Source organism: Lampetra fluviatilis, chromosome 49 (genome assembly GCF_964198595.1).
Source record: "Lampetra fluviatilis chromosome 49, kcLamFluv1.1, whole genome shotgun sequence".
Classification (NCBI taxonomy): Eukaryota; Metazoa; Chordata; class Hyperoartia; order Petromyzontiformes; family Petromyzontidae; genus Lampetra; species Lampetra fluviatilis.
The window spans coordinates 9,042,334-9,066,444 of NC_136323.1; the positions used below are offsets into that span (position 1 = coordinate 9,042,334).

Consider the following 24,111-nt stretch of genomic DNA (forward strand, 5'->3'; position numbering starts at 1 on the left):
GCGAGGTAGTTAATATCTCGCGACCTCGGTGCCAGTTGGATACCCTCACGACGCGGGTGGTGGGGGGGGGATTGGGATCGCTCGCGCGAACGCAGCCTTCATTCGCCTCGTCGAGAGGACGGCAAGACTGGACCCCGGCATAGGAATGGGGAGTTTTTGTTCTCCCCCCCTCCCCCCACAATAGAAGATCTGCCGGTGGAGATGAGTACCTACCGAAGCGATTTGAGGGAAGAGAGGCACTTTGATTTATTTACTTTTATTTTAAAAACACGGTGCGATGACAAGGCTAAGGGTGTTGTCATTATCGTGAAGTGGCTCCTGCCACGTGTACCACTGGACAGGAAGTGATGGGCGGGCCTTTGGTGACGTCACTGGCATCATCGTCCCACGCTGGGAGTGGCTCGTAGGGGGTTTCCCTCCTTCGGGGAGCGAGGCGCAATGTGGAGGTGCCCACGAGTTTTAAAGGGTAAGCAAGTGCGATCACGATGACAGAGTAAATAAAACATCGAGTCATCAAAAAAGTCGTCCAATAAAGTGTTTAGTCGATTAATCAGATCATCTAAGCTGTCAATCGGACCGTACACACAATGCTCCTGCTATCTTTAGTTGAACGTAAAGTCTCAGATGTGTTCCGAAGTGGTGGTGGAGTTGCACGTGGCCTGTAATCCGGCGCTGTGGAGGCGGTGAGGTTTACTCGATCGCGTAACAAATGTGTGTGAAACTCCCTTCCCGTACGCATCAAGGAGGGCGCCGTATGCCCTGCCTTGGCAGGAGACGGCGGCACGGCAAAATGTGGATGCTCACGCATTCCGTCTGTGTGGGATCGAGCGTTGCCCCCTCGCACGCGTCGGTTCTTTTTGCTCCGGGCGCTCCGGTTTCCTCCCATGACGATGCTTCTGAAAGAGAGTCCCTGAAGTCAGTTTGGCTTTCCTGGATAAATGTGGAGCTATTATTGATTTATTTATACTTAAATAAAAAAGCCCCATTTAAAAGAAAATGTATGGAATCCTCCCCCGGTGTTCCGGTTTCCTCCCACATGCAAGCTTCGCGTTAATCGGCTGAAAACGCCCCTCATATATCGGGAACCGCAGAGCTTGGGCAATCGTTGACGCCGGCTCCACACCCACCGCGTGGCTTCTTGCCGCCGCCATCCTGCTCCTCCTCGTCTGCGGTTCCTCTTCCTTCTCGCGCCTCTTGAGTCGTCCGCTCTCTTTGAGGGCGAGCGAAACGCCATGCGGCGCCGGCATCACGGGTGTCGGGCCAGTCGAGTTCTTCGCCCGTTTAATTCCGCATCGACTCCGGCAACAAATTCAAGGCCGCGATGACGCGGCTCGTTTTTATTTTGTTGCTGCTGCAACGTTGCGGACGGCTCCGGGAGTGGCGGCATGAATGGCAGTTGGCTCTTTGGCCAACCGTCAAAAAACATTAACGTGAAGCCAGTTTGCCGCCTGCCCGACGTCGCAGCGAGTTGAAATATCGCTTGTGGGTCATGTCGGCCCGTCGTCATCGTCATCATCATCATCGTCATCATCGTCATCGTCATCTCCCCAAGGTTTATACAGCGGGTTTATTTCACGGGAATTCAACGGTTCTATTCTATGATTGTGTATGATGATGATGATGGCAGCAGCAGCAGAAATCTATTCAGGAGCTGAATACCAGCGGTGTGGGACTCTCCTTGCTCTCATGTTTTCCTTCCTCAGCCAAGCTTGAGAGTTGGTGTACTTATGCAAGTGGAACTTGTCAACGTGATCAATTCGTTTTGTCATTTGCTTACCGTGTACTTTGCACCTCGTATCGTTGTTTTGTTGTTGCGTGTACTGTCTATTGTTTTAAATTTCTGACCCGCCCCTTTACTGGACCTCTCTGAACAAGAGCTTCGCAGCTCATGGGATTACCTCCAGGATGAATAAACATTCTCCCCGATTCTGAATTTCGAGGTGCGCTGCTGGCCACGACGAGAGGGCTTCAGGAGGGAGTGGGAGAGAGTTCGCATCGTTTGGCTCTTCCTCCTCCTCCTTTTGAAGGAGCGCACACTGCACTGGTTTGACTGCTCGCTCCGTAAGTCCGACGCTCCTTTTCCCAGAGACGGACCCTCCACCGGGCCCTCCTCTTTGGAGACACGTCGACGTTCTGTCGCGCTGCCTTGCGGCAGTGAATGGCGACGGGCGTCGCGCTCATTCGGCGGAACTTGACGCTTTTCGCTCCTCCCTTGTCGTCGCGCCAGGCTCCCTCACCGAGCCTGCTTCCGTTGTCCTTACGCCGCACCTCCCGATTAGCGCGGTCGGCTACGTACGGCGCGAAAGAAGTTCGGCGTACGTGCCCTCTTCTCGAGGCGGTTTCCAGGTGTTCCGCGGGAACTTCTTCCCGCGGAACGATCGTCATCGGTTGAGGTCGGCGCCAAGCGCCCCCTCCCTTTTGGACCCGTGCGCTTAACCCTCGGCAACGCGAGTTCAACCCCGATGAAGATTGGGGAGCTGATTGCAGTTCAAAAGAACTCAAAACGATCGTCTTGTGACGATCGTTATAGATAGACCCAAAGTAGAAGATTGCCGAGTTAGAGCTTCCACGACGCTCATGGCCCACCACTAAACCGCATCCACTGCACAAACCATTGCAGATGCGGGTACCTGATGATGCACAAGTGGAAATTTAATAAAACTCTCCAGTAGTAGCGTGCGACTGTGGTCGTACAGAACAGAGACCGTGCAGTGTACAACGACGTAACGTCCCGAACCACGGATGTGAAGGAGAGGCATCATGGCGATGCGCTCCGCCGCTACTGCTCCTGACGCGGTTGTCTGGGCTTGCACCACCTGGACGTGACGCTGCAGTCGTGACGCTGCAATGGACATCAGCAGCCGGACGACAAGAAAAAGCGGCGGCGCAAGGAATAACCCCCCCCCCCCCCCCTCTTGGACATCCGTTTCATCGAGGGTCGACGTCTCTGTGCGGCAAGGCGGCCCTCGGAGGACCCCCTTGGCGGGGCCGCTCTCGTCTCCTCGGGATCTGTCGATCGCCCCGAATTGCACATCCCTCCTGCCGCTCGCCCGAGCGAGCCGCCCGCCACCTCTACTGCCCTCAGCCCCCCCCCCACCCGTCTGTGCTTGCCGGTGACGTGGGACCGAACCCGGAACCCCCAATCGAGCCCCACAATTGAACACTAAAATATAAACTAAACTGCTCTTTATTTTACTAGCTAAGGCCCCAACTGAGCTGCATAGCTGTGTTTCAGAAGGGACCTGGCCATCACAGATGTTAGCACAACGAAGCGGCTTATCATCGCGCGGGAATTTATAGCAGCCAAATACTCTAAACGCGTGATGTTCATTCTAAATGGGCAGCGGAAAACCCAGAGGACCCGGAGAAAATCCACCCGACCACGGGGAGAGAGACACGCAAACTCGGGTGTCAGGGTTGGGATCGAACCCACGACCTCCTGCGTACCTGGCGAGGGAGTTAACATCTCATCAGGGTCGGGATCGAACCCACGACCTCCTGCGTACCTGGCGAGGGAGTTGACGTCTCCTAGCCACCGGGGCGCATCACCGGTGCTCGTGAGCGTCTCTCCCTGTGCTCCGCTGGGGGTGCGCCCACCACAGGAAGGGTGGTCAGTACCTCGACATCCGTAGGAATTCAATAGACGAAGTTTCGGTATCGCGTGCTTGGGATTTATCACCGTAATTTTGCGCAGAAATCTAAAAAGAAAGTAAAATAGTAAATAAATGCACGGAAATTCATCAAAAGTACATTTATCGATCTACAACACTATGTAAATAAGAAGACATGTCAGTGTTTTTATTTTAATACTTGACAGTATAAAATATAACCTTATTTTCAATATAAATTGTCTTTACCTTACAGTATAAATGGTAATCTGTGAAGTGTTTCTCGTGTCAAATGGTAAAGTTGCGAAGGCTGGAAACACATCCTCCTCATCGTGCTAAGCGTATACGTTATACGATATAGGAACAAAGCTCCAGGAATGCATCTGCTTTGTATATCGCAGCGCTACTGTCGATTTGAAGTTTTCGTGACTGTAGGGATCCATACTCTTTGGTTCTTTGGGTAAAGTCACGTGGGTAGAAAATAGATAAAATCACGACGTTTCGGGCGCAACTCAAGCTCCGTCATCAGGTGGGACAACCACAGCAAGTCGCAGCAGCCCCCTTTTGCCCACTTCAGCAATTGTTTTCTTGCTGTTTGTGTTACTGTACTTGGTCAGGCACGAGATGTTAACTACCTCGCTTGGTATACAGGAGGTCAGATGTTCGATCCCCATCCTGAAGCCTGCTGTATATTTGGGGTTTCCATGTCTCTCTCTCCCCGTGGTCGCATGGATTTTGCTCCGGGCTTCTCCAGTTCTTGTCTCCACATTTCGAATGAACGTCACGCGCGGAGAGTGTTTGGCCGCTGTAATTGTCCACACGACGATAAGCCGCTTCGTTGAGCTATCATTTGTGATCGCCAGGTCACTTCTGAGAGAGTTATGGTATCGCTCAGTGGGCCCTGCCTGATACAATAAGAATAGTTTAGTTTTACATTTTAGATGGCCAGTAGATTGTCGCTGTCAGATCTCGTTTGCGTTGATGCGCGCGCTTTTCATTGGCCCTCCGCTCTCCTTCGCAGTGCGGTTCGCCTGCGGACGATTTGACGAAGCTCACTCGAGTTGTGACAAAAGAACTAAACGGATCGTTGCACAAGGCCATAGAAACCTAAACGGTTTAGGGTCATCTAACTTTAGCATCTTGAGTTTCTATTTTGTAAATAACCCCAGGCAGTGTTTGGGACGCTGCAGATCCCAATCCCTGGTGATACAAATCCACGCAACTGTAATGTAGTAACTCAGCGGGAGACGACTTCACGGGTAACACACTCTTTATTTTATCAAACTCGTTCACAGGTGACTAACACCTACTTTGTATCTCGGGTGACAAACACCCACTTAGTATCTCGGGTGACAAACACCCACTTAGTATCTCGGGTGACAAACACCCACTTAGCTACTTGGCGACTAACGCCCACTGAGCTACTCGGATGACCAACATCCACTTAGTATCTCGGGTGACAAACACCCACTTAGCTACTCGGCGACTAACGCCACTGAGCTACTCGGATGACCAACATCCACTTAGCTACTCGGCGACTAACGCCCCTGAGCTACTCGGGACACTCCCTGCCCGGGGTATCCGTCTCGACTGTGGGTCCCCAGCCCGACCCACGGGGGCGTCGGACCCCGGGTCCCACAGCCTCGCCTCCGAGCCACACAGAGCCCCGGTCCCCACAAGGACGGCGGGACTAGGGGTCTCGTGGCACTAGGTCTTCAGCTCCGTCTTCGGGTCTTCAACTGGGTAACTCTCCCCCGAGTGCTCTCGCGCGTCCCCCTTTATACCCCACCTGCGGACGTCGCTGCGAGCACCCACTTATTCGACCAATCGCCGGGCGCTGGCTACGATCCTCTTTTCCCACATCTCATCGTGCCTCACCACTCACGCCGCGCCGCCCCGTCATCTGTCACTCCCGGCGCGCGCGTCCACACCACGCCCACAACGCGTGCCCAACCCCGCACCCCGCGCCGCCCCGTGATCCATCACTGTCACAGTCGGCGCACGTCAATACCACCACTACATCACCCCCTACCACATAGCTCGCAGCCGCCCCGGCTGCTATAAAAATATACAAACCCCCCTGTGTGCCCCGTAACACAACACAACAACAAGAACAACAACTAACCTAACAACACAACACGACGCGAACACTACCATCCGCAACCCTCAACCAATGCCACCGCGACAATAGAACAATATATACAAACCGGCGAGTGACAATAGCAATGTGTATGCAAAAAGGAAAATAAATGGAATTTTTTTTTTTTTTCTTTCGACTCGTGCAGTGTCCCCTTCTTCTTCCGAGCGTCCCTACAACGGGACATTACCCCGGCAGAGGGGAACACCGGGCGAGCTCGGTGTAGAGAAAAAAAACGTCTTCATGAAAATTGTTGAGACCTAGCCCGAGTCCGCCTTGCCGGTCCGTCGTACGGCACCAGACGCGGTTGAACGTCCGGTGGTGCCGGCGGTTCAGGAAGACATCGGCCAGGCATCGAGGACCCGTGCGTGCCCCGGGGTTCAGGCTCTCGACGGTCAGCAGCCGTCAAGCCCGAGGCACCTGGGGGTGGGTCAGGTGGAGACACGTGAGGATCAGCCTGCGACACCTCCCTCCCCGAGTCGACGGTCACATCACACGCCCGGTCGTCACGGCACAGAACGGGGTCACACGGTGCCGCATAGGGCTTCAGTCGGGAGGGGTGCACGTACCAACGGCGTTTCCCCCATTTAATCTGTATACTCTGGGGTCGTGCAACCCGCACAATTTCCACCGGTCCCCTCCAAGGTCTCAACAACTTGGGGGACGTGGCCAACGGTGCATGTGGACAATGCAGCCAGGCCTTATCGCCTGGTTTCCAATCATGCGTATGCACCCTCCGCTCATGCAATTTCTCGTTTGCAATTTGCCGCGACCGCGAATTCAACCTTGCCGCCTCCCGCGCTTCAGTCAATTTGGCGATATTAAATTTGATGTGGTCTGCCAATTTAGATTTTGCACGTGGCTGGGAAATCCCCAGTTGGACGTCCATGGCCGGATCGGCCTCCCGCCCATACATAAGAAAAAATGGGGAAAACCCCGTCGCCGCATGAGGGGCCATTCGATAGGCCGCGAGTACCCCCGGCACCTGTAAGTCCCAATCAACCTGATCGTCGCAGACCTGTTGGCACAACATAGACGTAATCGTCCTGTTCAGACGCTCAACCATCCCGTCAGTCTGCGGGTGGTAGGGGGAAGTACGCACTTTCTTTGTACCCAACAGGTCGCACACCTCGCGCAACAAAACGCTCGAAAAATTCTTCCCTTGATCCGTCAGCAAGCGTTCGGGGGCGCCCTTGTCCAACACATAACCCTGGACAAAGGCGTCCGCCACCGCCGCAGCCGACTGGTTGGCGAGCGGCCATGCCATAGGCCATCGGGTGAAGTATTCCACGCCAACCAGCAGGAACCTATTTCCCCTTGGTGTAGCCGGAAAGGGCCCCAAGATGTCCAACGCTACCAATTCGTTTATACGCGAAACCTGAATGGATTGCAGCGGTGGATTAGCTGCCAATGGTGGCGGTTTCCTTTTGGCGCACCCTACGCATCCCTTAAGAATATTCGCCACGTCGTTACCCATCCCCGGCCAATAATAGTCTCGCTGGATTAGGGCGAGCGTTTTGTGAAAACCCAGATGCATGAGCCGTTCATGAGCTGCCAGAACAACCCTACCCCGCATAGCAACAGGCACAACGAGCACGTGACGCCGGGACATGTTGTCCCACCTCATCAAAAGGCCCTGTCTGCACACCCAGGAACCGACCCGCGCCTCCCCTTCTTCGGGAGCGCCAACTTTCCGACGTAGCGTAAGTAGGGAGCTGTCGGACATCTGGAGGCGGCCCCACTCAATGAGGGGCAACGACAACAGCGAATCCCTCCCCGTGGGGGCGTCCTCTCCCGGGTTGTCAGTGGCGGCGAGCGCAACTCCCGGGGTGCCGGCGACCGGGGGTTTGCACCGCGCCGATCCCAACAAACATGTGCAGTCCGTGCACGGCGGCAACCGCGACAAGGCGTCCGCGTTTGAGTGTCGCAACCCCTTGCGGTAAATCGTCGTGAATTGGTAGTCTTGAAGGACCTCCAACCATCGGGACAATTGGCCCGATGGCTGTGCCACGCGCATAGCGTATTGTAGAGCCGCATGGTCCGTCCGGACCGTAAAATGACGGCCGTAAAGATACGGCCTGAATTGCTGTGTAAAAAACACAATGGCTAACAATTCACGACGAGTTACGCAATAGCGTTGTTCTGCGGGGGAAAGAACCCTACTACCGTAGGCGACCACCCGTTCAACCCCCCCGACCACCTGTGATAGCACCCTCCCGATACCCGTATTGCTGGCGTCCGTGTCAAGCAAAAACGGTTGTGTGAAATCGGGGTAACACAAGGGGGGAGCCTGCACCAAGGCGTCACGGAGGGAGCAGAACGCAGCCTCCTCTTCCGCCCCCCAGTGAAACCTCACACCCTTAGCCGTCAAAGCGTGCAGGGGCTTGGCTATGGTGGCAAATTGCTTGACAAAACGACGGTAATAGGAGGCAAAACCAATGAAACTACGAACCTCCGTGACCGAGGTTGGCGTTGGCCATGAGCTGACGCAATGCGTCTTAGCAGGGTCTGTCGAGATCCCTGAACGACTCACGATATGGCCCAAATACCTGACCGATTCCCGAAGCAGAAAACATTTAGCCGGTTTAAATTTAAGCTTAGCGGAACGCATCCTGAGGAACACCGCTCTCAGTCGCTGGAGGTGCTCCTCGAAAGTCCGACTAAAGACGATGATATCGTCAAGATAAATCAAACAGGTATCCCATTGGAGGCCCGACAAAACCAATTCCATGAGTCTCTGGAACGTGGCGGGAGCGGAATGTAAGCCCATGGGCAAACGGTTGAATTCAAATAGGCCCCCAGGTGTCCGGAAAGCAGTTTTAGGTTTAGACTCGTTATCGAGTGGCAATTGCCAAAATCCAGAAAGCAGATCGAGTGTGGAAAAAAACTGCGCTCCCGCCAAGGCATCCAGCGACTCATCCATCCTGGGGAGCGGATACGCATCCGCCATCGAGATTTTGTTTAAGCGGCGGAAATCGACACAAAACCGCAAGGACCCGTCCTGTTTCTTTACTAGGACAATAGGAGCACCCCACGGACTAGAAGAGGGCGAAATGATATCGGCCGCCAACATATCATTAACCGCCGATTGCACATGTTCCTTCTCGGCTGGGCTGAGCCGGAAGGGATTCTGACGAATAGGGGCCGCGTCCCCTGTAGCTATGTGGTGGCGCAACAGGTCAGTGCAGCCGATATCGTACTTATGTTTGCTGAACACGTCAGCAAACTCGATGAGCAAACCCCTCAATGCTCCCAATTGCACCCCGGACAAGTTAGCAGAACCCGCACACAGCGAGTCCAACCACTCAGTCCCCTCATCACTTTGAGGATGCGACTTGACAGTGAAATCTGCTTGAGCCACGAGCCGTTCCTCAACGGGTAGCGGCGCGGCGTGAGCCAGCACCGTTCCCTGCGCAATTACGGCCGGCCGCGACCCCGTATTCAGGACCATTACGAACGGCTCACTGTCCCCTCTCACCATGGTTTGAGCAACCGCTAAGTCGAGGCCCTTACTGGCTCTGTTTGACGGCCCCAACAGCACCCCCTGTGCCTCCGCACCCACCTCGAGTGGTTTCCTGAACCGAAGGGGTACTAACATTTGCGATCCCGGGGGCACCCGTACAGTGTGAGTCGCCAGCGCCTGCACCGTCGCACAAACCGTGCGCACTTTGGTAGGGCTCGACAAGAACGCAACCCGCCGACCTGACGGAAGCTCTATGCAGGCCTGATCTATAAGAATTTTGATGGGCATTTTGGACAAAAAGTCCGTACCTAGCAAACAGGGAACGGCCAGCGATGATGATACAAAAATAGGGCCCGCTAATTTAATGTCACCAATGCAAATAGTCGCCCGAATCTGGCCGATGATCCCCAGGGATCCCCCATTCGCCGCATAAAATGGCACGTCTACTGGCAGAAGGGGTCTACTTTGGACGGGAAGAATGTTATAAATAAGGTCCGAGATGATGGTGGCCGACGCACCCGTGTCAACAAGCACCCGGACCTCAACCCCGTCAATGAACCCCGTTACCACGGACGACCCGGCCGACGCAGCCACGATCCTGTGGGCCAATTCGGACCACTCGACTGCTTGCAGGCCGCGTACGGACCCCCCTCGCCGAATTGAACCCCCGGCACCCAGCCGCGAACCCCCCACCGCGAAGCGGCGACCCGAATGTGCCGTGTTTGTGGACCGAACGTGTGAGGTGCCGCGACTTGCCGGGTTTTGTTGGGATGACTTGTGGCCCTGGTCGTTGTCCCGACGTGGTCCTGTGGCGCGCTGACGCGGGGCCCGGCACCCGGCTGCGACGTGACCCCGAAGGCCGCAGTTGTAGCAGACGACGGACGTCGTAGGTTTCGGTTGCTCCAGCTTGCGGGGCGAACGTGTGGGCGAACGACCTCCCGTTCTCCACTCCCCCGGACGCGATGCAGCGAAGGCCTGCTCCTGCACCGGAAATGGCTGAGGTTCGGCGATCGTGGCGGCCAGTGCCGCGTTCCCCGCCCATTTGCAGACGACCCCCGGCTTGCGTTTGAGGACCTCGTACGCGTGAATGCTCGTGGCGATCGCCAGGGAGCAGATATCCATCTCGTCTGCCACGTTGATGGGGACCCCCAACTCGTGGGCCAACACCAGCAGCTGCTCCGTCACCATGGCGTCCTTCCCCTCCTTATCCATGCGGGGAAAAGCTGCGTCCGCCAAGGCGAGTAGTGCCGTGCGGTAGGCTAGCGTCGTTTCCCCAGCCACCTTCCGCCGATCGTAGAACTGGTGGCGACACGTGGAGGGCGGCCCGAACACCTTCGCCATCAGGTGTAGTGCGGCCTGGAGCGTAGAGCGGGACGACCTTGCAGCAGATGTGAAGGCTGCAAGCGCGTCGTCGTCAAGCATCGCTGGCAACGCACGCAGGGCAGTGGTGTCGGACCACCCCGACATCTCCTGATGAGCGAGGAACCTTCGTTGGAAGGCTCCCCAGTCGCCCCCATCCGCCTTGAACGCCGACAGCGCGGGCAATCTTTGCTGGAGGACCCGATCGTCGTCGACGTCGGAGAGATTTTCCCGCGCTCCGCTGGAGTTGTGTAAAATGTCGGCTCGGTTGTCAGGCGCAAAATGGAGGGCTCCGGCGCGCGCTGATGACGTGGGCTGCGCTGCGCGGAGGTGTCCGGCCACGTGGCGTCCGTCTTTCCCGCCAATCGGTGGCGGCCCCCCAAAAACGGCGGCAACTTCCAGACTTTTGGCGCGAAGCGCCTTTTGGCGGGAATCCTCCAACGTCGCTTCCTCCACGACCCCCGCAGCCGTTTTTCCGCTCGCCGGAACGGAGATGTCGGCCAAGACAGTGGCGGCGGCGAGTAGCAAATCCGCCAACCGGGAGTGCGCGTCCTGGAGGCTGGTGTCGGAGGCAAGCGGAGCGTCGGCCATCACCGCGAAGTGCTGCATCGGCGGCAACTCCTCGTCCTCTACTCCCGAGGTCGGTGTCCCCGGTACGCCGTCGTCATCCCGACCTCGCTCGTGGGTACGGGTAGTCTTCCTTGTGTCCATACTTCTTGAAGACAGGTTTACTTCTGACGCCAGTTGTAATGTAGTAACTCGGCGGGAGACGACTTCACGGGTAACACACTCTTTATTTTATCAAACTCGTTCACAGGTGACTAACACCTACTTTGTATCTCGGGTGACAAACACCCACTTAGTATCTCGGGTGACAAACACCCACTTAGTATCTCGGGTGACAAACACCCACTTAGCTACTTGGCGACTAACGCCCACTGAGCTACTCGGATGACCAACATCCACTTAGTATCTCGGGTGACAAACACCCACTTAGCTACTCGGCGACTAACGCCACTGAGCTACTCGGATGACCAACATCCACTTAGCTACTCGGCGACTAACGCCCCTGAGCTACTCGGGACACTCCCTGCCCGGGGTATCCGTCTCGACTGTGGGTCCCCAGCCCGACCCACGGGGGCGTCGGACCCCGGGTCCCACAGCCTCGCCTCCGAGCCACACAGGGCCCCGGTCCCCACAAGGACGGCGGGACTAGGGGTCTCGTGGCACTAGGTCTTCAGCTCCGTCTTCGGGTCTTCAACTGGGTAACTCTCCCCCGAGTGCTCTCGCGCGTCCCCCTTTATACCCCACCTGCGGACGTCGCTGCGAGCACCCACTTATTCGACCAATCGCCGGGCGCTGGCTACGATCCTCTTTTCCCACATCTCATCGTGCCTCACCACTCACGCCGCGCCGCCCCGTCATCTGTCACTCCCGGCGCGCGCGTCCACACCACGCCCACAACGCGTGCCCAACCCCGCACCCCGCGCCGCCCCGTGATCCATCACTGTCACAGTCGGCGCACGTCAATACCACCACTACACAACCACTGGGAGAACATGCAAACTCCCAAATATACAGCAGCAGGCATCCGGGTCTGGATCTAACCCACGACCTCCTGTACACCAGGTGAGGTAGTTAACATCTCACCATTGTCAGGATCGAACCCACGACCTCCTGTACACCAGGCGAGGTAGTTAACATCTCGCCATGTGGTAATTCGAAAGACAAGGGTATTCTCATTTTCCGGAGTGACCCGGGGTCAATGTCACATGATGGACTAATGTAAGTTTGTTTAATGTCTTTTGCTCCGTACGTAGCCAAACCGCGCTCATCGCAGGTGCTGCCCTAGAGGCAGTGCACGCAGCTTTGAGGTGCTCGTTTCTATCATTTTATCCTTCACGGTCAGGAGCCGAATCCGGGTTGCAGAGATCACGGCGCCGTGTGAGGCCTGTGCGGACGTCAGCGGCGTCCACACGCGGCCCGACAGACCGCAGGGGACGTATGGCTCGTTCGCGAGGTCTTATGAAGGCACCGCACACGACACGGGTTTGGTGTGGCCTCGAACACGGCCGGTTCGTTGTTTTTGTCTCCCCAGTGCTGATTTTTTACGCACCGAACCAGCTACTCGTTTAAGGCTGAGTTGACCTAAAACTAAACTGAACTCTTTTCGTTTTTACCAGGTGAGGCCCGCTGAGTGGAAGCGACCTGGCCACAAATGATAGCTCGACGAAGCGGCGTATCATCATGTGTACATTTATAGCAACCAAATATTCTTAAACGTGTGTTTTTCCCTCCACGTTTAGTAACAAACGTGGAGGGGAAAACCCAGAGGACCAGCAGAAAATCCACACCACCACGGGGAGAGAGAGAGACACACAAACTCCAAATATACAGGCGTCAGGGTCGGGATCGAACCCACGACCTTCTGTACCCCAGGCGGGGTGGTTAACATCTCACCATTGTCAGGATCGAACCCGCGACCTCCTGTACAGCAGGCGAGGTAGTTAACATCTCACCATTGCAGGATCGAACCCGCGACTTCCTGTACACCAGGCGAGGTAGTTAACATCTCGCCACCATGGCGCTGCCTCGTGGAAGTCCAGGACTGGTTTAGATGCCCCTGCACAATTATTTTTGTCCATGAATGAGAATAAACTCAGGTAGTCGGGAGCAGAGCACATAAACCACTGTTCCATCACTGCCACTGCACACACACGTACGCATGCGCACATATTCGGGTTGAGTTTTGGATTTATAACGTGATATTGTTACGTGTTTATAATGTACACTGTTAGATATTTACGTGTGTACATTGTACATGCTAACAAAAGTTCCGTCACCCGATACCATGTGACGCCACTATTGGCGAGCAAAGTGGAGGTGGTAGTGGTGGAAGTGGTGTGGTGATGGTAGAGAAGGTGGTGGTAGTGGTGACTTGGAGGTGGTAGGATGGTGGAAGTGGTGGTCATGGTGGTGTTGTTAGTGGGGAGCGGCAGTGTAGCGGTTCGGGCGCTGCGCTACGAACCTGGCGACCCGAGTTTAATTCTCGCTCACGGCCAACACCAGTGACGATTATCTGAACCTGTCCTGGGCTTCCTCTAAGTCGACTCAGCCTCAAATGAGTACCTGGTGCAGTGTGTAAACATCGCCACCGGGGAGACAAAGGCGTCCGGGCGTGGTGCTGGCCATCCACCCCCTCGTGTGTCGTGCTGGCCTTCATAGGTGCTCGCTAACAGCACTTGCCCCTACAGTCTGTTAAGGCTACGCGGTGGATCTTTGTCCTTGGTGGTGTTAGTGGTGATTTGTAGGTGGTCGAAGTGGTGGTTGTGGAGGAGGAGGAGGTGGTGGTGATTTGGAGGTGATGGTGGCGGCGAGGTGGTGATGATTCTGGGTGTTCCGACCACTTGGCTAATCGCACACACACCTACACACACACACCCACCCACACACGCACACACACCCACACCCACACACGCACACCCGCGCACGCCCACGCCCACACACACACCCACACACACCCACACACACACCCACCCACACACACACACCCACACACGCACACTCACACTGCCCACACACACCCACACACACACACCAACTCACATACACCCACCCACACACACCCACCCACACACACCCACCCACACACACCCACCCACACACACCCACCCACACACACCCACACACACACCCACACACACCCACACACACACCCACACATACACACCCACACGCACACACACCCACACGCACACACACGCGCACACACGCACACACACACACACACCCACCCACACCCACACACACACCACACACACACACACACCCACACACACACACCAACCCACACACCGTTGCTATATTGGAGCGGCGCTCAGTCTAATTAGGAGAAGCGATCTCCCCACGCTCTCTCTCCGCGTGAACGATGGCGCCGTGATGAATGTTTTTTCGTGGCCCGACCACTCCACTTGTGGGACACCAGGGTTCAACTCCCGGTCGTGGGTTGACTCGGCTAGTCGCCGTCATTCATCGTGCCCAAGTCGATGAAACGGACAGCGCTTCGTGTGGCGGTCGGTCGTTTTTGTCCATGGGAATGTGGAATTGACACAACTCGCTTCGGGCTACCCCTGGAGTCGAGTGCCGACCCGTGCTTGTTTTGAGCACCGTTTTGATCGCCGTATGTGTGTGTACGCGCGTGTACGCACGTGTGCGTGTGTATACGCGCGTGTGCGTGTGTGTACGCGTGTGTGTACGCGTGTGTGCATGCGTGTGTGTATGCGTGTATGAACACGTGTGTGCGTGCGTGCACGCGTGTGTGCGTGCGTGTACGCGTGTGTGCGTGCGTGTACGCGCGTGGGTGTACGCGCGTGTACGCGCGTGGGTGTACACGTGTGTACGTGCGTGGGTGTACGCGTGTGTACGTGCGTGTGTGTACGCGTGTGTACGTGCGTGCGTGTACGCGTGTATGTATGTATGTGCGCGTGTGTGCGCGTACGCGCCCGCTGTCAACGAGGCGGTTTCCAGATTTCAATCGCCGCCGACGTTGCGGTTTAAAAACAGAAATATCCCCGTGACCAAATCTGCGGGAATGCCGCTCCCGGTCTCGTGAGATCGCAAAAGAGCCGAGCAGGTCGCGAGCCTGGCCGGCGTTCGAATGGAGGCGAGCGCCACCCCAGCGCGTTGGAAACGGGCGCCGCTGCGGGCCGCTGCGGGGACCCTCCATGCCGGCACAGGGGCAAGGGCAGCGAAAGACCGTTGTTGTTGTTGTACTCTACCACGCTTCCACGTCCATGCTCCCCCCCACCCCCGCCTGTGCTGACACCCACGCCGAACATCGCGGGTGAAATACGGCCGGCGACAACACCGGCTCCACGTGGCCCGTTCGCGGTGCGCCGGAGGCCCTCATCCAGCAGTGGAATGACGAACAACAAAGCTCCGGGTGCGCGTGCGTGGGTGTGTGTGCGTGCGTGGGTGTGTGTGTGTGTTTGTGTGTGTGTGCGTGTGTGTGCGTGTGCGCGCGTAGGTGCATGCGTGTGTGTGCGTGAGCGTTTGCGCGTGTGTCCATCAAAAAAGTAACAATCATTAGGGGAAAAAACGGTGATCCAACAGGTTTGCAGATTTGCTGAGCATTTCTGTGAGGTCCTGGGGGAGGGGAAATCCCTCAGCCAGGAAAACATCATGGCACAAAGTGGGGATGACCTTGCTAAAGCTGCGGTGCCTCAAATATTGGAAGAAGTCACCCCCTGTGAGTGGCTGGCTGAGGTGCCATCTGTTGAGGAAGTACTGAAGGCGATCTGGAGTCTGAGACCAGGAAAGGCACCGGGCAGAGATGATCTCCCAAGCGAAATGCTGAGGGAGGGTGGCGTTTGTGCACAGACTGCCCTACATGACATTATAACAACAGTCTGGACCACTGGACGGGTTCCACAGGATTGGAAGGATGCCCTGGTGGTCCCCCTCTTTAAGAAGGGGGACCGCACAGACTGTAACAACTACAGGGGCATCTCACTCCTCAGTGTGCCGGGAAAGGTCCTGGCAAGGATTATTCAACATCTCCTTGCTAGGCACGCTGAGGAGAGGCTTGCGGAGCCCCAATGCGGTTTCAGGAAAGGGTGGTCCTGCACAGATGGCATATTTTCTGTCCGTCTGCTACAGCAGAGGTGTAGGAAATGCCAACAAGACCTACATCTCTGCTTTATTGACCTGGTCAAGGCCTATGATACCATCAGTAGGCCTGGGCTCTGGGTTGTTCTTCGTGCTTTCGGAGTCCCTGACCCTCTGTTCACGATCATTAAGGACCTTCATGATGGTGAGCGGGCCTGGGTAAAACTACGTAGCCGGGAGTCGGAGCCTTTCCCTGTACACCTTGGGGTGCGACAGGGATGTCCTCTGGCTCCTACATTATTTAACATCTATTTGGACCACATAGTTCGTGAAGCCTTCAATAGCTGTACCGGGGGAATTTTCATTTGGTACAGATATAATGGGAGGCTGAACGATGCCCGAGTGCGATCAAGGGATGGCTCCTTATTGGTCAACCACGTTATGTATGCCGATGATTTGGTAATAGCTGCTCATTCAGAGGAGGAGTTGGAGACGCTGCTGCTGAGACTGGAGCGTGCCACTAAGAGGTGGGTCCTTACCATCAGCCCCACCAAAACTAAGCACCTGCCTGGGTATTTTGTACCATCGGACACTCCACCCCTACAACTCCCAATCGGTGATGGGGCAGTTGTGGAGAGAGTGGAGAGTTTTCCATACCTGGGTAGTGTGCTTATGACCGGCTCCAGTTTAACAGCAGAGGTCTCACTCCGAATCAGTCGAGCGGCAATATCTTTTCATCGGTTGCGTAACGCTGTGTGGAAGCTATCTGGTCTGTCGCTCCGCACGAAGCTTCAGGTCTTCTCGGCCACAGTCATTCCCTCCCTTCTCTATGCTTGCGAAACGTGGACCCCCATAATGGAGCATCTTCGCCGTTTAGAAACATTTAGGCTGGCCTGCCTACGATCCATCCTGGGTTTAACCAGGCTGGATTGTGTGAGGAGCTCACAAATCCTTGAAAGATCTGGGCAAAGTCCCATCGGTGAGCTCCTCCAGCAGGCAAGGATGCGTTGGCTGGGTCATGTAGCCCGCATGCCCAGCCACCGCATGCCAAACAACTTTTGTTCGGCCGGATCGAGGGGGCTAAACGGGCGTGGCGCGGGCTAGAGAAGAGATGGAGTGATGTGGTACAGGAGGACGTGGAGCTGAGTGGACTTGCCGATGACTGGTACCAGCGGTGTCAAGATCGGCCTTTGTGGAGGAGGCTCGTGAAGGACGCTACAGGGCAGTTGGAGGCAGTCGACCTCCAACAACAACGGAGGGCGGAGGAGCGACGCTCACAATAACGACCGGAGCGCCGGGTGGCTAAAGCACAGCAAGTTGGTACAGTAGGGGGCACAGGTGGTGCATCAGCCAGTCATCTCGGTCATCTCGGTCAGTCGACCCGTGGCACCTGGGTCTGCCCCGCGGGCGTTCGACACTTCACGTGGCCTCAAGGTGCACATAGCCTGGCACAAGCGTCGTGGTGACGTCACCGCCACTTAGTGGTGAATGGCTGTTGTTGTTGTTTGCGCGTGTGTGTGCCTGTTGGTGTGCGTGTGTGTGTATGCATGTGTGTGTATGCGTGTGTGCATGTGTGTGCCTGTGTGTATGCGTGTGTGTATGCATGCGTCTGTGTGTGTATGCGTGTGTATATGCGTGTGTGTGTGTATGCGTGCGTGCGTGTGCTGATTTATAACTGAAAATTCTTCCAGCACTGTACTTGTGGGGGGAGAGAAAAAACATGCAAGTATCCCCCGTGCAGCGCGGTTTCCTCGATGTGTAGGAAATCATTGTACGGGGTTTTTTTTGGTCGGTGAAGGTTTTTTTTGTTAACCGGATCTTACTTAGTGTCAATTGAATGCATGAAAAATGTGGCCAAAATTAGTACCAGATGGGCCAAGGAAAGGGTTAAACCCTGCTTGCTGCTTGCTCTGTGTGTGTGTACGTGTGTGTGTGTACGTGTGCGTGTGTGTGCGTGTGTGTACGTGTGTGTGTGTACGTGTGTGTACGTGTATGTGTGTATGTGTGTGTACGTGTGCGTGTGTGTACGTGTGCGTGTGTGTACGTGTGCGTGTGTGTACGTGTGCGTGTGTGTACGTGTGTGTGTGTACGTGTGTGTGTACGTGTGTGTGTGTGTGTACGTGTGTGTGTGTACGTGTGTGTGTGCGTGTGTGTGTGCGTGTGTACGTGTGTGTGTGTAGGAGCGGTGGTGTGGCGGTTAGCGCGCTGCGCCACGAACCCGATGACCCGAGTTCGATTCCCGCTCACGTCCAACACTGGTGACGATTATCGGAACCGGTCCTGAGCCTCTCATCGCCACCGGGGAGACAAAGGCTGTCGGGCGTGGTGCTGGCGACCCACCCCCTCGTGTGCCGTGCCGGCCTTCATAGGTGCTCGCTAACAGCACTTGCCCCTACAGTCTCTTAAGGCTACACGGGGGAACTTCGTATTTGTGTGTGTACGTGTGTGTGTGTACGTGTGTACGTGTGTGCACGTGTGTGTGTGCACATGTGTGTGTGTGTGTACGTGTGTGTGTGTCTGGAGCAGTAGCACGGTAGTCAGCGCACTGCCGCCACAAACCAAGATCGACCACAGTTTGATTCATAACGGGCCCTGGGCCTTCTCTAGGTCGACTCAGCCTTAAATGAGTACCTGGTGCGTTAATGCAAATGTCAGCAAAGGGGAGACAAAGGCAGCCGGACGCGGTGTTCATCACACCGCCCCCTCGCGCGCCATGCCAGTCTTCATCGGTTCTCACTCGCAGCACTTGCTCCGACTGTTTGTACAGCTATAGGGGGAGCTTTGTCTCTGTGCTTGCGTGCCTGTGTGTGCATGGGCGTGTGTGTACGTGCGTGCGTGTATGGGAGCGTGTGCGTGTACATGGGAGCGCGTACACGCGTGTGCGTGTATGCAAGCGTGTGCGTGTACACGCGTGTGTGCGCACTTGTGTCTCCCTCCGAAAACAAACGTGAGGCTTTGCTCATCACCGTTAGCGGTCGTGACACAGCGATGGGAATTACACATTCCCGTGGCAGGGACCAGTCTTCGCCCGAGACATTTTGGGCCACGTTCTGAAAGGAGCGACGTTCAGCGTTAAACAAACGCCGCTCAGATGCTCTGGTTGAGCATGCCCATGGGATTGTAACAGTCGTTGGCAGCTCTCTGTCAGTCCACTGCTGGATGAAGGCCTCTCCACGCCGTTTCGGCCATGGTGATCGTTTGGCCGTACCTCACCACGCGCGTGGGTTGGCGAAGGAGAAGCCCACGTGACCGGCATGGACACCACTCGCTGCTCATTTGAGGCCGAGTCGATTCGGGGGAGGCCCAGGACCGATTCGGATGATCCCCAGTGGTGGCCTTTGCCCGGATTTGAACTCGGGCGGTCGGGTTCGTAGCGCGGTGCGGTAACCGCCGCGTCACCGCCGCCCCGTCACGCACCAAGATATCTGGACACGTCACGTTGTTACCCGTCGACGGGGGTTCTTTGTCCCCTGCCGCTGTCCACACCTTCGGACAGGCGGCGGAGTGGGAGTGATGCAGCCGTGGCGGCACTGCACGTTCGTCTCTCCGTCCGCAGAACGGTCGGCCGTGCGGCTAGCGGGAGTCGCTTTCACGGACAGGACGGCCTGCCTAGTGAGCGGCCCAGCACGCATCGTCAAGGACGTGGGCTGGTACCCCCCCCCGCTCCCTCGCCCGGCGTTCGCGACGCAGGAGGACGATCGAGTCGGAAAAGGCCAGAGTTGGGATTTGAGATTTCCGGCCGGGGTGGTGGGATCTGCCCACTCATCATCGTCGGGAATGAGCAGTCGAGGTGGCCGGGTAGTTCGCAGGTCGGAGCACCAAGCCGTGGCACCGCTGAGCGCCCTGGATTCGAATCCGGGTTGCAGCCGCCCCTGATTCAATTGACTATTTATTTATTTATCCAGGTTAGAAGCGGCCTGGAAATTTAAGGCAGCGGCCAAATGCTTTCGACGCATGACGTTGATTCTAAATGTGGAGGGAAAAACCAGGGAACCCGCAGAAAAATCCACGCGACCACGGGGAGAGAGACACGCAAACTCCACATGTACAGCAGCAGGCGCCAGGGTTGGGATCGAACCCACGACCTCCTGCATGCCAGGCGAGGTCGTTAACATTTCACCACCGTGACGATTCTCAAGTCTCTCCGCCCGGTCAGCAAAGAATGCACCAAAAAAATTGAAATCTTCCCGAGATTTCTGTGGTGCCGACTTCAGAGATGCTGACACGGCCATTATGACCCCACCATATCCCCCACCTTCCCCCACTACCCGGCCACCTCAAACATCCCACAAGATTGTTGCTCACCGTTTTAGTACAAGCTCAGGGATTATGTCATTTACCATCTGGCCCAGGCTGCTCGTTCTCACCACGGCTGGCTTCTCACACAAACAGTGTAGTGTCGCGCGTGTGTGATACTGTACGTGCCTCTGTGTGTGCATGTGTGTATGTGTGTGTGTGGGGAGCGGTGGTGGAGCGGTTAGCACGCTGCAGCGCTACGAATCCGGCCACCAGAGTTCGATTCCCGCTCACGTCCAACACCAGCGACGATTATCTGAACCGGTCCTGGGCTTCCCGTAGGTCGACTCGGGCTCAGACAAGTACCTGGTGCAGTGTGTAAACATCGCCATTGGGGAGACAAAGGCGGCCGGGCGTGGTGCTGGCCACCACCCCCTCGTGTGCCATGCCGTCCTTCATAGGTGCTCGCTAACAGCACTTGCCCCAAACAGTCTGTCAAGGTTATGCGAGGGAAGAAGCATAAATAGAAGGGTTTTGACCTGCAGTGACCTGCAGTGACCTGCAGTGTGGTGGGCGAGTGGGTGGGTTAGCAGCCGAGCGAGTGGGTGGGTGAGCGGGTGGGTGAGTGAGTGAGAGGGTGGGTGGGTGAGTGGGAAGGTGGGTGAGTGGGTGGGTGGGTGAGTGGGTGAATGGGTGAGTGGGAGGGTGGGTGAGTGGGTGGGTGGGTGGGTGAGTGGGTGGGTGGGTGAGTGGGTGGGTGGGTGGGTGGGTGAGTGGGTGGGTGGGTGGGTGGGTGAGTGGGTGGGTGGGTGGGTGGGTGAGTGGGTGGGTGGGTGGGTGAGTGGGTGGGTGGGTGGGTGAGTGGGTGAGTGGGTGGGTGGGTGGGTGGGTGAGTGGGTGGGTGGGTGGGTGTGTGGGTGGGTGGGTGGGTGGGTGTGTGGGTGGGTGAGTGGATGGATGGATGGGTGACTTGGTGGGTGAGTGGGTGGGTGGGTGGGTTAGTGGGTGGGTTAGTGGGTGGGTTGGTGAGTGGGTGGGTGAGTGGGTGGGTGAGTGAGAAGGTGGGTGATTCAGTGAGTGAGTGGGTGAGTTGTTGTGACCTGCAGTGTGTGGTGGTTGAACAACACACAGATGAGACGAAACAGTCTCCTAGAATGAGTTCTCATTATGGCCGGGATCATGCAATGAGTGAGTTCCCGACAATAGTCATCGCAGAAATTAGCAGCGGTGGGAAGAGCCGCGGGTAAGGGGAGGTGACTGACCGGCGAATTCTCTCAGGTGCAGTCCCGACAGCCCGACGTGGCAATTACATCCTTAGCTGCTTCTTGTGGGTGCGAGGAATGTTCGTCATCGGTTGGGCCCCGATACAATTAATGTATATATTTTAAATGACGATCATAAAAAATTGTGCACGCTGTCAAACGCGTGCCACTCTTTTGACTGGCGTGACGACCACGAACCCGGTGACCCGAGTTCGATTCCCGCTCGTGGCCAACACCGGTGACGATTATCTGAATCGGTCTTGGGCCTCCCCTAGGTCGACTCGGCCTCAAATGAGAACCTAGTGCGGTGGGTAAGCATCGCCACTGGGGAGACAAAGGCGGTCGGGCGTGGTGCTGGCCACCCACCCCCTCGTGTGCCGTGCCGGCACAGTCTGCTAAGGCTACACGGGGGATCTTTATTTTTGTGTGTGTACGCGTGCGTGCGTGCGCCACGGATTCCACCGTCCGCGATCCGGTCCCCTCGCACCACCGCAGATTGCCGCGTTGCTGCTGCTCGGGGCTCTCGTGCCACGGAACCCCGCGGGGTCGGCGTTGCACTCGGGCGAGGGCGTGCCGAGCCAAACTCCGGGCCCCGCGGTGAAAAGTGCGGTCGCCGACTCTTCATCATCCGCTCCCATGTCTCTGGCCCCTCTCTTTGTGTGCGTGCTATGCAGATGGGGCCCATTGCCAATAACGTCGCCGATTTTATAAATATACTAGCAGAAGTACCCGGCGTTGCCCGGGTGAAAAATATATTTCTTAATAACCTTACATATATACACAGATGAAATAAATAAATAAAGTTGAATAACACTAAATCGATCATTAAACCACTTTAAAGGTGACGGATAAAAAAACTGACATGCCTATTCCCATTGCGGGGCCCGGGACGTGCCTCCCGGCAAATTCCTCGCAAGCGAGCGTACACAGACGGACAGACAATTTTTGAGTACGACGTTTCGCTGGTAATTGCATCCAGCATCAGCGAAACGTCGTACTCTGAAATGGTAATTGTTGTGGTTTCACGCTTCAACACACCGGTGGGCTAAAACAGTGAACTATTAGTCTTTTATCAACGTGACACTTTTTTACTGATTGGCCGTGTCGGGTGGTGGAGGGTTACAACACATTAATAAATAAGGCGATCTAAACCCAATAACGTTGTTTATGAATAATGGTCGCGAAAGCCTACGTGTTACAAATTGACTCACTTTACTTAATAACCAGGCTACAGTCTACATTATAGACTGCCAAAACACCCACCCAGCTTAATAACCAGGCTACAGTCTACATTATAGACTGCTAGTACGCTCACCCAGCTTAATGACTATTTGTACAGTAAACATTTAAAGAATCGATTCTTGGCGCGTCGGGTTTAAAAGTAATTACACAGTTGTTTTTTCATTGGTATGTAATGTTTGAAAGTTTTCAGAAGATTTAAAATGTATTTTCCCCCCGGGCAACGCTGGGTATATCGAGTTTATACCACAAAGTCGTCGCTTGACACGGGTGGGGTGTCGAGGCCTAGTACCGTGCAGAGCCTCCGGCCTCGCCTAGATTGCCCACCCGGCTGAGGCTGGGTACTGGGGCCGTTACCCCCCCCCCCCGCGCTACAATAATACTGTCTAATCGCTATAATTTTATTATCTACCGACCCTATAATAGTAATTGCACACATTGGGGTGGGGGGGGAGTGAAGAGGACGTGAAACTTTGATGAATTTACCTCAGAGTCGCGTATTAATGTGTGCGCATATTTTTAACGGGAATTAAAAATGGCGTCCACCCCGCAGCGAATGCGTCGCTACCCGTTGCCAGGAGCAACCACCGTGTTCCGCGCCGGTCGTCCAATGAAACTGCGTATGGTCCGGCGACACACAGACAGACAGACAGACACACACACAGACAGACAGACAGATTTACAATTTTATATATATAGATATTTTTCAAAGAATACCTTTTGAAGGCTACGCGGTGTTATTGTACGCATGTCAGCATGTACTTTGAACTTCTTTCTCAACGTACGTAGCCAACTGTGCTTATCGGAGGTGCGGGGGAAGGACAACAAACTATGGGTCTATGGGTCTCTGTGTGAGTCTATGGGTCTCATTGTGAGTCTATGGGTCTCTGTGTGAGTCAATGGGTCTCTGTGTGAGTCAATGGGTCTCTGCGTGAGTCTGTGGGTCTCTGTGTGCGTCTGTGGGTCTCTGTGTGAGTCTGTGGGTCTCTGTGTGAGTTGTGGGTCTCTGTGTGAGTCTGTGGGTCTCTGTGAGTTTCTGTGTGAGGCTATGGGTCTCTGTGTGAGTCTATGGGTCTCTTTGTGAGTCGATGTATGGCAAGTATATTGAATTTCTTTCGCACTGTACGTAGCCAACCATGCTAGTTGGTGGTGGGTTGAGTCTCTTTGTTGTTGTTTGTGCCCCCCTGCTAATGCAGCGGC

General features: G+C 55.7%; 1 protein-coding gene across 4 annotated transcripts in view; it reads left to right on the forward strand.

Moving 5' to 3' along the window:
- LOC144948522 (retinoic acid receptor RXR-alpha-B-like) overlaps positions 1-24,111 on the forward strand; it is a 143,954-nt gene that overhangs the window by 13,181 nt on the left and 106,662 nt on the right. The window contains exon 1 of one of the 4 annotated variants that reach the window (XM_078878090.1): positions 18,340-18,543. The exons of the other annotated variants lie outside the window; for them this stretch is intronic. The gene's annotated coding sequence lies outside the window, so the exon portion shown is untranslated. Of the gene's footprint in view, positions 1-18,339; positions 18,544-24,111 lie in introns of those variants that run through there. 4 annotated transcript variants of the gene reach the window in all.